At 46.2% G+C, this 12,707-nt stretch overlaps 1 protein-coding gene across 2 annotated transcripts in view; it reads right to left on the bottom strand.

Moving 5' to 3' along the window:
• Positions 1 to 5,829, bottom strand: part of DISP1 (dispatched RND transporter family member 1) — a 121,116-nt gene extending 115,287 nt beyond the window's left edge. Inside the window, exon 1 of one of the 2 annotated variants that reach the window (XM_079763689.1) lies at positions 5,708 to 5,829. The gene's annotated coding sequence lies outside the window, so the exon portion shown is untranslated. The remainder of the gene's footprint in view (positions 1 to 5,707) is intronic. The other variant, XM_079763690.1, reaches the window with a different exon arrangement.
• Positions 5,830 to 12,707: the final 6,878 nt, after the last annotated feature.

The following is a 12,707-nucleotide window of genomic DNA, read 5'->3' as shown; positions in this document are numbered from 1 at the left end:
CAAGCCACGGCCCATTCCAACCAGCTTAGTTCTCGCCCGTCCCAATGAGTAAAAGGATCTACTGCAGATCACTCCAAAAGTTTGGTTTGCATTTGACCTTGACAGCCCGAGCTAACCTGAGCGGTCTCAGGGAAAGTAACACCTCTATCTAAAATCCACAAGTTGGGGATGAAAAGGAAAGAGAGTCTCTAAGTGCTCGAATTCTACCACCCCCGCCCCACTCCCCCAACCCCAGGGAGAAAGTATTTCAGACGGAACTGTTAACTGGCAGCTGCCCCCATCAGTATCACCTAAACAGGCTTCCCAAGCAGGAATCTAATAACCACTTATTTGGCAGCCACTAATTTACTCCTCATTTCAAAGCGGCCTTTTTATCTAGGTGTAAAAGAATGAAACTGCCTAAAACATTTTTTTGCAGCAGATGGAAATGCATTCATCATTACTCTCCATTATACTTTTCAGCTGGCAATAACTGTGGTTGTAAAGAAAAGAGAAAGAGAGTTTGGGTGCTTTTAATCAAAGCTTGGATCCTAGCCCTGCCCTGCAGCAGCCTGTAATATGAGGAAAGTTCCTGCTTCGAATTCCAAAAGAAATGAATTTTTATGTGAGTAGCCCCCTCCACCCACCGCCACCTCTCTGCTATTGCTGTTATCCACGCAGCAAATGTCACAAGCATCTACGACTTTAGATGCGACGTTAATTCTGGTACCTTGGAAAAACACTTTCACTAATACACTGATCGCATTTCATAAAAGTTTAAAGTGCAACAAATGGACCATAAAACACTTCTAGAACAACTGCATGCGGTGGGCATTATTATGCTTATTTTGCAGGTAAGGAAGTAAACTCAGATCATGCCAAAAACCTGGCAACCTTCTAAAGGATCCATTTACGCCCTACAATGTTTTCTCGGTGCCCCACCGAACCCTAAAGTTCCCTCTAGATTTCCCGATTCGGGCCCTCTGTGCTTACGGGAGTACTTACGTTTCAACACAGTAGGTTCCCTTCTTCTTCACTCCTCAAGCAAGCAAGCTCTCTCAGTCCCTGTCCTGGTCCATGCATTCTCTCTACTTAAGTTCCTTTGGAATATCCCCCGTGAATCATCCAATGGCTAGCTTGTTCTGACAGATCTCTTCAAGCCCTCTGGGTACCATATGTCACCATGTGCCCTCAATAGGATATGCTGTCCACTTGGAAATACCTATGACATACCCACTTCTCTCTGTCTCTCCCCCCCCATGTCACTGAATGGCCTGCATACCACCTCCATTCTCTTAACTATCAATTCATACTCAATCCCTTCAGTAGAAACTCAAAATGACCCTCTCTTCAGAACGCCTGCCCTTGACCCCTTCACCTAACTGTAGTCACTCTTGTAGCAGAGGGCACACTGGCTTGGAAACCAGATCTGGCTTCTGCTCTGGTCCTTCCGCTTGCTGGTATTACCTGAGCAGATCACTCCACCTTCCGGGACCAGTTTCTCAACCATAACCGATGGGCATTAGACCGCATAAGCTGAAAACTGACCCCCAGCTCTAAGAATGTTTTATGCAAAAAGATTAGCAAAGAGCATTAACTTATAAGAACAAAAATTATTATACAATGTTAAAATTATGTAAGGCATCTTAAGTTTTAAAAATATGACATAAAAAAACCAAAAAAAAAGAAAATAACTTAAGTTTCAAAGGGTGACAAGGTTCATTAAATTGTCCATTTTCTACTCTTTGATACAAGTAATTCCTTAAAGATGATGAATATAAATACTCTATTTGCTAATCTCTATGCAGTATTTTATATACATGGTTGTTTAATATGCCAAATGTGTTTTAAATACTAACTGTGGATAGTCTTATGTGTTGACTTGGCTAGATTATAACACCCAGTTATTTAATCAAACATTAATCTAGGGGTTGCAGTAAAGGTATTTTGTGGTTAATGTACAATAAGTTGACTTTAAGTAAAGATTACACTTGAATGTGTGTGTGTGGTGGGGGGGGGGGGGGACGGAGGTGGGGATGGGGAGGTGGGGACAGGGAGGCTCATTTAATGAGTTGTAGACCAAAAGAGCAAAAACCAAGGTGTCCCAAAGAAGGAATTCTACCTCAAGACTGCAGCAAAACTCTTGCCTGACGTTCCAGCCTGCTGGCCTGCCCTGCAAATTATGGCCTTGCCAATCCCCACGATTCCATGAGCCAATCTGTTAAAATCACACTGTGGTTCCATTCAAAAAGTAGTACTGCCCTGACTGGTGTGGTTGGTTGAGCATCATCCCATGTACCCAAGAAGTTGTCAGTTTGATTCCTGGTTAGGGCACATGTCCGGGTTACAGCTCGATCCCCAGTGGGGGGCATGCAGGAGGCAGTCTATTGATGTTTTGCTCTCACATCGATGTTTCTCTCTCTCCCTCTCTCTCTCTAAAAATCAATTAAAATATATTTTTTAAAAGCATTACTGATAGATACCAGGTATCTGTAAACTTTTTTTTGTAAAGGGCCAGTCATATCTTGGCTTTGTGGGCAAGGGACTGCTGTGCTGGATAGCACAGTTCTAGACTATCAGAGCTGAAAGGGGTCCTGGGGGCCATAAGTTAGCCATTCATAGCCTAGGACAGTGGTCGGCAAACTCACTCGTCAACAGAGCCAAATATCAACAGCACAACGATTGAAATTTCTTTTGAGAGCCACATTTTTTAAACTTAAACTTCTTCCAACGCCACTTCTTCAAAATAGACTCTCCCAGGCCGTGGTATTTTGTGGACGAGCCACACTCAAGGGGCCAAAGAGCCGCATGTGGCTCGCGAGCCGCAGTTTGCCGACCACGGGCCTAGGAAAAGACTTCCTACAGCTAGGAATTATGAAGCAGCTGCAGAGAGGAATACTACTGCCGTAACAATGGGGAAATTCAGAACACTGAGAATCCAGTCCTTTTCACAGGCAGTTGCTGAGTCTAAGGGGCCAAACACCTCATCCAATCACATGGCCCATTAGCAGCACGGCTACTGCTAGAACCCAGGTATCCCAACACTCAGTTTAGGGCTCCTTCTAGTCCTCTACTAGGATGGTGCTAACTGAATGAAAACCCAACTCCTGCAGGTCTAACTTCCCATTCACTACCCACTAAACAGCATCCAACTCACCAACTAATAGACTCTTTCTTCTAAGCTAGACTTCGCTATTGGCAATTTTAACTTTAAAAATACGGAGATGAAGAACTAAGATTTGAACCAAGGTTTTAAAAATGCGTCTATTGGTTTGGGTTTTAAAGGTCTGACATTGGCTAAAAATGGAAATAATCTCTGCATACAATCTATGTCTGTCTTTATATAATCTATACATAATTATACATCTATATAATAATAACAATGGACTAAGGCCATTGGCAAGGCTAGTTTCCAAGAACATTAATGATCGTTTCCCTCTATAGGTCTTTTTTTTTTTTAACTTTTTTATAGTTCTTGGCAGTTTTTAAAAGTCTTTAGAGTATGGATGAGAGTTCATATACAGTTCAAAGGCTAAACTCCAAAGCAACATCATATAAACATAAGAAATGGCAGGTCCCAGATACTTTCTTTTAAGCAAGTTTTCAACTCTTCTAGATGTGAGTGTGACGTTTCATTGTGAGGGCTAGGAGAGAGGCAGGTATGTTAGAATGTAATTCCAATGATTTGTGTTTTTCTGTTCTTCAGAGATACGCATGTAAAAGTGAGTGGTAGGGAGCGGAAAACCCACTACAAACACTGGAAAAGCCTGTAAGTAATTCTTGGGTCTCCCAGGGAGTGAGGGTACCAGGTCCAGGGAACCATCACTGATGACCCTTTTCTGCAGGAGACTCTGTATAACAGAATCTGGAGATGATCTGCCATTAAGCCTTACAAAGACCATTAAGCCCCACAAGGAGCATTAGCTACTTAGCTACAGTCAATCCAAAGGCAGCCCTGACTCAACACAAGCTTTAAGAATTTATAAGAAACTCAAGCACAGATTCTTTTCAAGAGTGTATAAGCTACAGCTAATAATACTGTACATCTGAAATCTGGAAGAGAGTATATCCTAAGTGTTCTCAAAAAAGAAATAAAATGGCAACAACGTGAGGTTATGATCTGTTGTTTAGCTTGACTGTGGTAATCATTTCAAAATGTATATGTATATCAAATCATCACATTCTACACCTTAAACATATACGATTTTTATTTGTCAATTATACCTCCAAAAGCTGCGGGAAAAGAATTTACAAGCTAGCAAGACACCATGGCACCAATAAATAGAAAATGTTCCAGTTTATGTGAATCCGTGCAAGTCAGAGGACCAAATCAGATTAAAAATGAGCTGCGCCAATACAGTAATTTTAAAAATAATAAAGTTTAACACTGGAAATATGAAACTCTGGAAAGAAGCAAAACCATCATCTGGTATCACTCTCCACCAATGACAATGCTACAGCTCTCCCCAGCTCCCCGGCCCAGCTAATGGCAAACAATTCACTTACCATCTACTTGAAGCTAAGAGAGTCTTTGTAATCACACTGAAGTGAGACACTGTATGACATAGACTAGGAAGTGCGTATTAATTGCAGCCAATAAAACATAAATATAACGTAGACGATAATTGTAATTACCTCCGACAATGATTAAAAACAAGCCCATTAAGGAAAACTACACGGGTCCACGTGTGTACAACAACAAATCTTGGGCTACCGATGTATTTTTTTAAATACTGCCCACGGCAAATAGATTTATTTCCTTGTAGCAGAAATAAAAAAGTAACAGTACGTGCTGAAGTAATTCAGTCATTGCACCCTAATCTAAAATTGCCCTGACGGGTTAAACCCGAAAAACTAAACCCCACAGGGGTAACTTTTAAGTATTTAGTGTGAGCAAGTCTGGCAGAAAAAAAAAAACAAAAAAACAATGAACTGTAACTGCAAACGGTTTGACAGCTGGGTTTTCCGTGTAATTATCACCCTCATTCTAAATGCACTTAAAAGTTCATTTCCACCACAAAGGCAACGAGACAGCCCACACTCCGCAGGGTAGAGACGAGACTGCAGAGGAAAGCTCTGGTGGGCTTGCTCGGAGGCAACAACTTTGATAAAGAGCCGTATCTGTTGGACAAAGACAGGCAGCTTCCGTTGGAACCTGCATGAAGGAGGGTTCACGCTGCCCGAGGAATGTAAACTATTTTCCTGGGACACCTACACCCTCACCCTCACAAACACACACACACATGCACACACACACACGCACACACATGCACACACATGCACAGCCAGCATTCATTGAAAATGCAGGGTGCGCGCTCAGCCTCCAATACCAGTAGGTGCCTGACCCTCTTTCCGACCCGTTAGGTCAGTGGTCCTCCCCGGGGAACGCCCCTCGCAGGGCCGACCCCTCCCCTCCATCCCGCCCCGGCCAGCCCACCTGGGCCACCGCGCGCCGCCCGCACCACCAGCCAAGCCCGGGACACTCCCCCACGCGGGACGCTCTCCCCACGGCGGCATCCCCGCGCGGGTCACCGCCCTCCCCGCCCCTCGCATCCCGGCCCCCTCCTCCCCTCCCCGCCCTCCCGCCCCCGGCCTCCCTCCCCAAGCCCCTGCCCGCTACCCCGCGGGCTCCCCCGTCCCGGTCCCCCGGGTCACGGTCCCCTCCCTCAAACCCGGAGGCCCGGGGCTCCCTCCTCCGCGCGGGGGCCCCGGACGCTGCGGTCCCTACCCGGTCTCCCCTCCGCGGTGCGCGGCGGCTGCGGGGCCGGGGAAACGGCCACTGAGGACGCAGCGCCGGGCGCTCGGCTCCGGACCCGGACCGGAGCCCGGCTTCCGCCTCGCGCCGGAAAGCTTGGCGAGCGGGGCCGGAAGTCCCGCCCTCCCGTGGCTCGGGCAGCACCTAGGTGCACAGTCCCTGGCGCTGCTCTCTTCCCAGGGATCCCGCAGCCCTGGGCAATCGCTGGACCGGGCCTCTGCCCTGCTCGCGCCCTGTGGAGAGCAGGGCGGCTCAGACACTGGCCCTGCCCTCCAATCTAGGAGGAAGCTGACTGTTTTTTAAAATATGCATTTTGATTTCAGAGAGGAAGGGAGGGAGAGAGAGAGAGAGAAACATCAATGATGAGAATCGCCGAAACCGGTTTGGCTCAGTGGATAGAGCTTCGGCCTGCGGACTGAAGGGTCCCAGGTTCGATTCCGGTCAAGGGCATGTACCTTGGTTGCGGCACGTCCCCAGTGGGGGGTATGCAGGAGGCAGCTGATCGATGTTTCTAGCTCTCTATCCCTCTACCTTCCTCTCTGGAAAAAAATCAATAAAATATATTAAAGAAAAATGATGAGAATCATTGATAGGCTGCCTCCTGCACGCCCCACATCGGAATGGAGCCCTGACCTGGAGTCATACCGTGATCTACTAGTGCAGTGGTCGGCAAACTCATTAGTTAACAGAGCCAAATATCAACAGTACAACGATTGAAATTTCTTTTGAGAGCCACATTTTTTAAACTTAAACTTATTCTAACGCCACTTCTTCAAAACAGACTCGCCCAGGCCGTGGTATTTTGTGGAAGAGCCACACTCAAGGGGCCAAAGAGCCGCATGTGGCTTGCTAGCCGCAGTTTGCGGACCACGGTCCTAGTGCATAAGTCTATGCTCAACCACTGAGCCACACTGGCCGGGCTGGCAGCTTACATTTAAACAGAGGTTAGGCCCTGACTGGTTTGGCTCAGCGGATAGAGCGTCAGCCTGCGGACTGAAGGGTCCCAGGTTCGATTCCGGTCAAGGGCATGGACCTTGGTTGCGGGCACGTCCCCGGTAGGGCGTGTGCAGGAGGCAGCTGATGGGTGTTTCTCTCTCATCGATGTTTCTAACTATCCCTCCCCCTTCCTCTCTGTAAAAAATCAATAAAACATATTAAACAGAGGTTAATCACACTGCGAGGCAGTGCAAGTGTGATACAAGCCATCACAATACAAGGTGGTCTTGCTTCATTCCTTAATTCAAGTGTTTGTCACCTGCTATATTATCACTCACGTAACAACCAAAACAGAGGAGAACCCCTACGTTATGGAGTGAGGGAGGCACTCAGGGCCGTGAACGAGGCACAGAATACGTCCAACAGTGGCCTGTCCCTCAGGAAGCTTGGTGTAGGACACGGACAGATGCATGAATGAACAAGCAGGGGCAACGGAAACATCAAGCATTAAAGAACTGTGGCAGTGCTGAAGGGAACAGTGGGGTGGAGGGAATTGGACAGAGAAAGATACACAAGGGATACGCTCTTCAGTGGAAACTAAAACAATAAATGAGTTAAAGGTCACACAAGGTGGGAAGGGGCATGTAGATGAGAAAGCTGCCAGAGAGTGAGAACTTGGCTGGATCAGGGAGCTGGAGGGGAATACAGTTCATTTAACAGGGTCTGAGGTCATAGAAGCAAGAGCAAGCACAGCGAGAGGAGGCAGGGCCAGATCAGGAAGACTGCTGAGCCTTAGACCAAGGAATATGGACTCTAGACTCCATGCAACAGGAAAGAGGAGGGGGGTTTCTCTAGGGCAGTGGTCGGCAAACCGCGGCTCGCGAGCCACATGCGGCTCTTTGGCCCCTTGAGGGTGGCTCTTCCACAAAATACCACGGCCTGGGCGAGTCTATTTTGAAGAAGTGGCGTTAGAAGAAGTTTACGTTTAAAAAATGTGGCTCTCAAAAGAAATTTCAATCGTTGTACTGTTGATATTCGGCTCTGTTGACTCATGAGTTTTCCGACCGCTGCTCTAGGGGAACAGTGAGTTATGGGTTGACTAGGGTGACCGACCTAGTCGTTAAAGAAAAGTAAGAACTTGAAAGATCATGGATAGAACATTTTACCCTTGAGAGTGAATTCTCCAACTGCCATACCCGTATGCAAAAGCAATGGATGACTACTACAACCCTATAAAAGCAGGATCCCTCAAGTTGCCAATTGGGCAAATCACCCCCAATCCACTGAGATGCCGGCGGAAGCCCCAGAGAACCATGAAGTGGGCCAAGTTCATTGTCAGCTACAGTAATGAATACTGCGGGCTCTATTGCTATTTCCTTGCTTGTTACTAGTGCTTAATAAATACCTTCCACGCCGAAACCGGTTTGGCTCAGTGGGTAGAGCGTCGGTCTGCGGACTGAAGGGTCCCAGGTTCGATTCCGGTCGGGGGCATGTACATTGGTTGTGGGCACATCCCCCGGTGGGGGGTGTGCAGGAGGCAGCTGGTCGATGTCTCTCTCTCATCGACGTTTCTAGCTCTCTGTCCCTCTCCCTTCCTCTCTGTGAAAAATCAATAAAAATATATTAAAAAAAAATAAATACCTTCCTGCACACCTAGCCCCCTTTTTCCCTGTTTTAAAAAAGAAAAACATCATTAGCAGTTCTATCTGAAACCATCGCTCTTCCCTTTGCACGTGCTGTGCTTAGTCATTTGTGGCCAAATAAACGAGTCTATAGTTGGATAAATCACAACAGCATGTTCCCTGGAATATTAACAGTTTGCTGGAAAATTACATTAAAGATTGCGAATTGAGCGACAATTAAGATCAACTAGTTGAGAATTAATAATTCCCCCCTCTGCTGCAGAGTACTAATGGCAAGGTATCATCTATGAGGACCTCAATCTTCTGTGATTCCAAAATTCCCCTGAGACTAAAGTGAATAATGACTCTTACTACATTTGGGGTGGTGTTTCCCTCCTAACAGGAGAGCTTCCCAGGAAATGTTTCAATGTAATTGAAATATCTAAAAACAAAGCTTTTGATATTTTGATCTATTTTTTATTGTAGTCAGATATCTATGCTAATAAAAGGGTAATATGCTAATTAGACTGGAAGACCTTCCAGGAGACCTTCTGGACGTTCTTCTGCACAAAGCCACGGTGGCGGGGCCGAGGTAGAGGCGGTTAGAGGCCAAGAGGGGAGGGCAGTTGTGGGTGATCAGGTCAGGATGGGACAGCAGTTGTGGGTGATCAGGATGGCAGGGGGGGGCCATTGCGGGTGATCAGGCCAGCAGGGGGAGGGGCAGTTGGGGGTGAGCAGACCAGCAGGGGGGGCAGTTGGGGGCGAGCAGGCCGTCAGTGGGGGTCAGTTGGGGGTGATCAGGACAGCAGGGGGCAGTTTGGGGTGAGCAGGCCAGCAGGGGGGCAGTTGGGGGCGAACAGGCCAGTGGGGAGGGCAGATGGGGGCAAGCAGGCCAGCAGGGGGGCAGTTGGGGGTGATCAGGCTGGCAGGGGGGGTCATTTGGGAGCAAGCAGGCCGGTGGCAGGGGGCAGTTGAGGGCGAGCAGGCCGGCAGGCAGAGTGGTTAGGGCCAATCAGACAGGCAGGCAGGTGAGTGGTTAGGAGCCAGCATTCCCGGATTGCGAGAGGGATGTCCGACTGCCGGTTTAGGCCCGATCCCTGTAAACTGGCAGTAGGACATCCTTCGAGGGGTCACAGATTGGAGAGGGTGCAGGCCGGACTGAGGGACACCCTGCCCCCGTGCACGAATTTTGTGCACCGGGCCACTAGTATAAAACATAAAACAGTTTAGACATGTTTAAGTAAGTGCCTTTGGTGGTATTAAGTCTATTCATAATGTTGGGTAACCATCACCACCATCTATCTTGGGAACTTTTTCATCTTTCAAACTGAAACTCCACACCCATTAAACAATAACTTCCTATTTCCCCCTTCCTTAAGTCTAATTTTATAGGTTTGTACATCCCATAAAAATATCGCCAACCCAGATGCAAACCCTCTTGAAGTAAACATATTTATAAATAGAACTAAAATAGGACCTTATTCACCTCTTTTCTCCTGTGGAACTCAGATGGAAACACGGTTTCCACAGGAACACATTGTTTAACAATCAAACATTTCTACTGGAGGCCTCTTTAAGGCCTACACCAATGGACATTCCATATGTAAACGAGAAACACAGCAGGGAAACTTGGCATGAGACTCACTAACTGCAAGTTTGGGTGCTCGAGTTCCCAAGGACTTGTACACAAGTTAATAACTTAAAACTCCAATCCTTGTCTCTCTGCAAAAACAATGAGCATTCCATGTGTCTGATTGACGCAAAAGCCTCGCTTTGTGGGAGTCTCAACGAAATCAAACTAAGCAGAAATGCTCCTGCCAGAGATAGCTTCACCGGCTAAATTCCAACATGACTAGTAAAACAAGAGTTTTCCATTCAATAAAAATTTCGCTCCATGGTTTGACAACTGAAATAGACATGCAGCTCTACTCCTACCTTGAAAATCTCATCGTTAGGTGAGTAATAGAATGAATTTGCAGCTGAGTCTCAATGACACAAACTTCTGTCCTAAGAAGAAATGAACTGCAGGCTGGGAAGGTTGAGGCCAAACTTTCCCTGTAAAAACAATGTATACCTTAGAGAGGAATATGCCTTTTCTACAAAAGACCCTGGTTAGTAAGGATTAACTTATTTTATAGCGTTCTCTTAAAAACTTTTAAAATCATACAATACAGCCCTAGCCGATTTGGCTCAGTGGATAGAGCGTCTGCCTGCAGACTGAAGGGTCCCGGGTTCGATTCCAGTTAGGGGTGCATGTCCGGGTTGCGGGCTCGATCCCCGGTGGGGGGCATGCAGGAGGCAGCTGATCAGTGATTCTCTCTCATCATTGATGTTTCTACCTGTCTTTCCCTCTTCCTTCCTCTCTGAAATCAATAAAAATATATTTTTTAAAAATCAAATAATACAATGCAGGTTGGTTACAACTGCCTTGAATAGACATGACAGGATCATAGAGAGTTATTTCTGATTACTCTGTGTTTTTTGTCCTGAGGTGGGCCTTCGCCACATTGCAAATGCCCATTGCCCATAAAGATACCCTGCATATAGAATTGCCAGACAAAATACAGGATGCCCAGTTAAATGTGAATTTCAGGTTATTTTTTAGTATGAGTATGTCCCAAACAATGCAAGTACATATATGTTTCAAATATTAAAATCATTCATCATGATGTGAAATGTCATTTTTTTTTTAAATTAACAAAAACAATGAACTGTTTTGGCCAAATCAGCCTGAAACAGAAACTATTGGGTTCCCTAGCTAACTTGGTTTTTACCTTCCTTTTCCTGTTCACTCATAGACTCAAGAAAAAGATAAACTTCCTTGCTTTTTTTGTTTAAGATTCCAAAGCGATCTCAATGGCAGAGGTCGATAACAACCCTTTCTACACCTTAGAAAGCATCCCTTTCTCTGAAAAGCTGGATTCCCCTCTGGATTCTCCCAGAATTCCAGGCACTCATAGGCTCTTCAAGACACCGAGAGCCAGCTGCTCTGTTACTTTTTCTTTTCTTTTAATATATTTTTATTGATTTTTTACAGAGAGGAAGGGAGAGGGATAGAGAGCTAGAAACATCGATGAGAGAGAAACATCGATCAGCTGCCTCCTGCACACCCCCTACTGGGGATGTGCCCGCAACCAAGGTACATGCCCTTGACCGGAATCAAACCCGGGACCCTTCAGTCCATAGGCCGATGCTCTATCCACTGAGCCAAACCAGCTAGGGCTGCTCTGTAACTTTTTCTTAAAAATGTAACAGCTATGAAAATAAAATACAAGATTAGCTTAAAAAGGGATATCATGAAACAACTAGAAAGTATAATCATACCCACATTTTTAAAGCAGTGATTTCTCTACGATCTTCAAGGGGAATAACAGCCCTGCCTTCCAGTTCACAGGGCATCCAGCCAGCAGATCTGACTGCCGCTGGGCAGGGTGTAACCCTGTAAACTCAACGGGAACCAGCCAGCTTTGGCTCAAGTTCACTATCATCTCGAATAGCTTATATCCCATGATCCATGTAATTACACTTAGACTTGTCAGATCACTTAGGGGCATTTTTATTTCAAAAATGTGATCATTGAACCTTTGATATGTAGGCCACTAACCATTTTGAATGCCGCTGGAACAAGACTTCTGAGAGAGATGGATTTCTCAGACGAAATTACGAAACATAATCATCAGCCATCCCAGAGTTCCTCCTTCTTCCCAACCCTTGTTAGGGTAATAAGGGAGATGTTAGCTGAAGAGGTCTTAAGCATTGATCTTCCCTGAAAAATATTCCTTTTTTTAAAAAAGGTCTTCAAGAATAACTAGTCCTGGCCGGTGTGGCTCTGTTGGTTGGAGCATCGTCCCATGCACCAAGAGGTTGCAGGTTCGATTCCCGGCCAGGTTAGGGCACATACCCAGGTTGCAGGTTTGGTCCCTGGTTGGGGTGTGTGCAGGAGGCAACCGATCAATGTTTCTCTCTCACATCAATGTGTGTGTGTCTCTCTCCCTTCCTATAATCAAACAAACAAATAAACAAATAAATAACATAATGAAATCTCTCACTGTCCTGCTCCATACCACTTTTTAAAAAATACATATTTTATTGATTTTTTACAGAGAGGAAGGGAGAGGGATAGAGAGTTAGAAACATTGATCAGCTGCCTCCTGTACACCCCATACTGGGGATGTGCCCGCCACCAAGGTACATGCCCTTGACCGGAATCGAACCTGGGACCTTTCAGTCCGCAGGCCGACGCTCCATCCACTGAGCCAAACCGGTTAGGGCTCCATACCACTTTTGACGTGAATCATGTCCAGTGTCCCCACGCTGTATATGCTACCCATCAGCCACTGACTAGCCGTCCTGGTTATCCACTGGACTGTCGAGATATCTCAGTGCTTGTGTTCAAGTCGCCCCTATTTTACTTA

The sequence above is a fragment of the Cnephaeus nilssonii genome (genome assembly GCF_951640355.1).
Source record: "Cnephaeus nilssonii genome assembly, chromosome: 23".
NCBI classification, from domain to species: domain Eukaryota; kingdom Metazoa; phylum Chordata; class Mammalia; order Chiroptera; family Vespertilionidae; genus Cnephaeus; species Cnephaeus nilssonii.
This window is presented reverse-complemented; position numbering and strand designations above follow the sequence as displayed.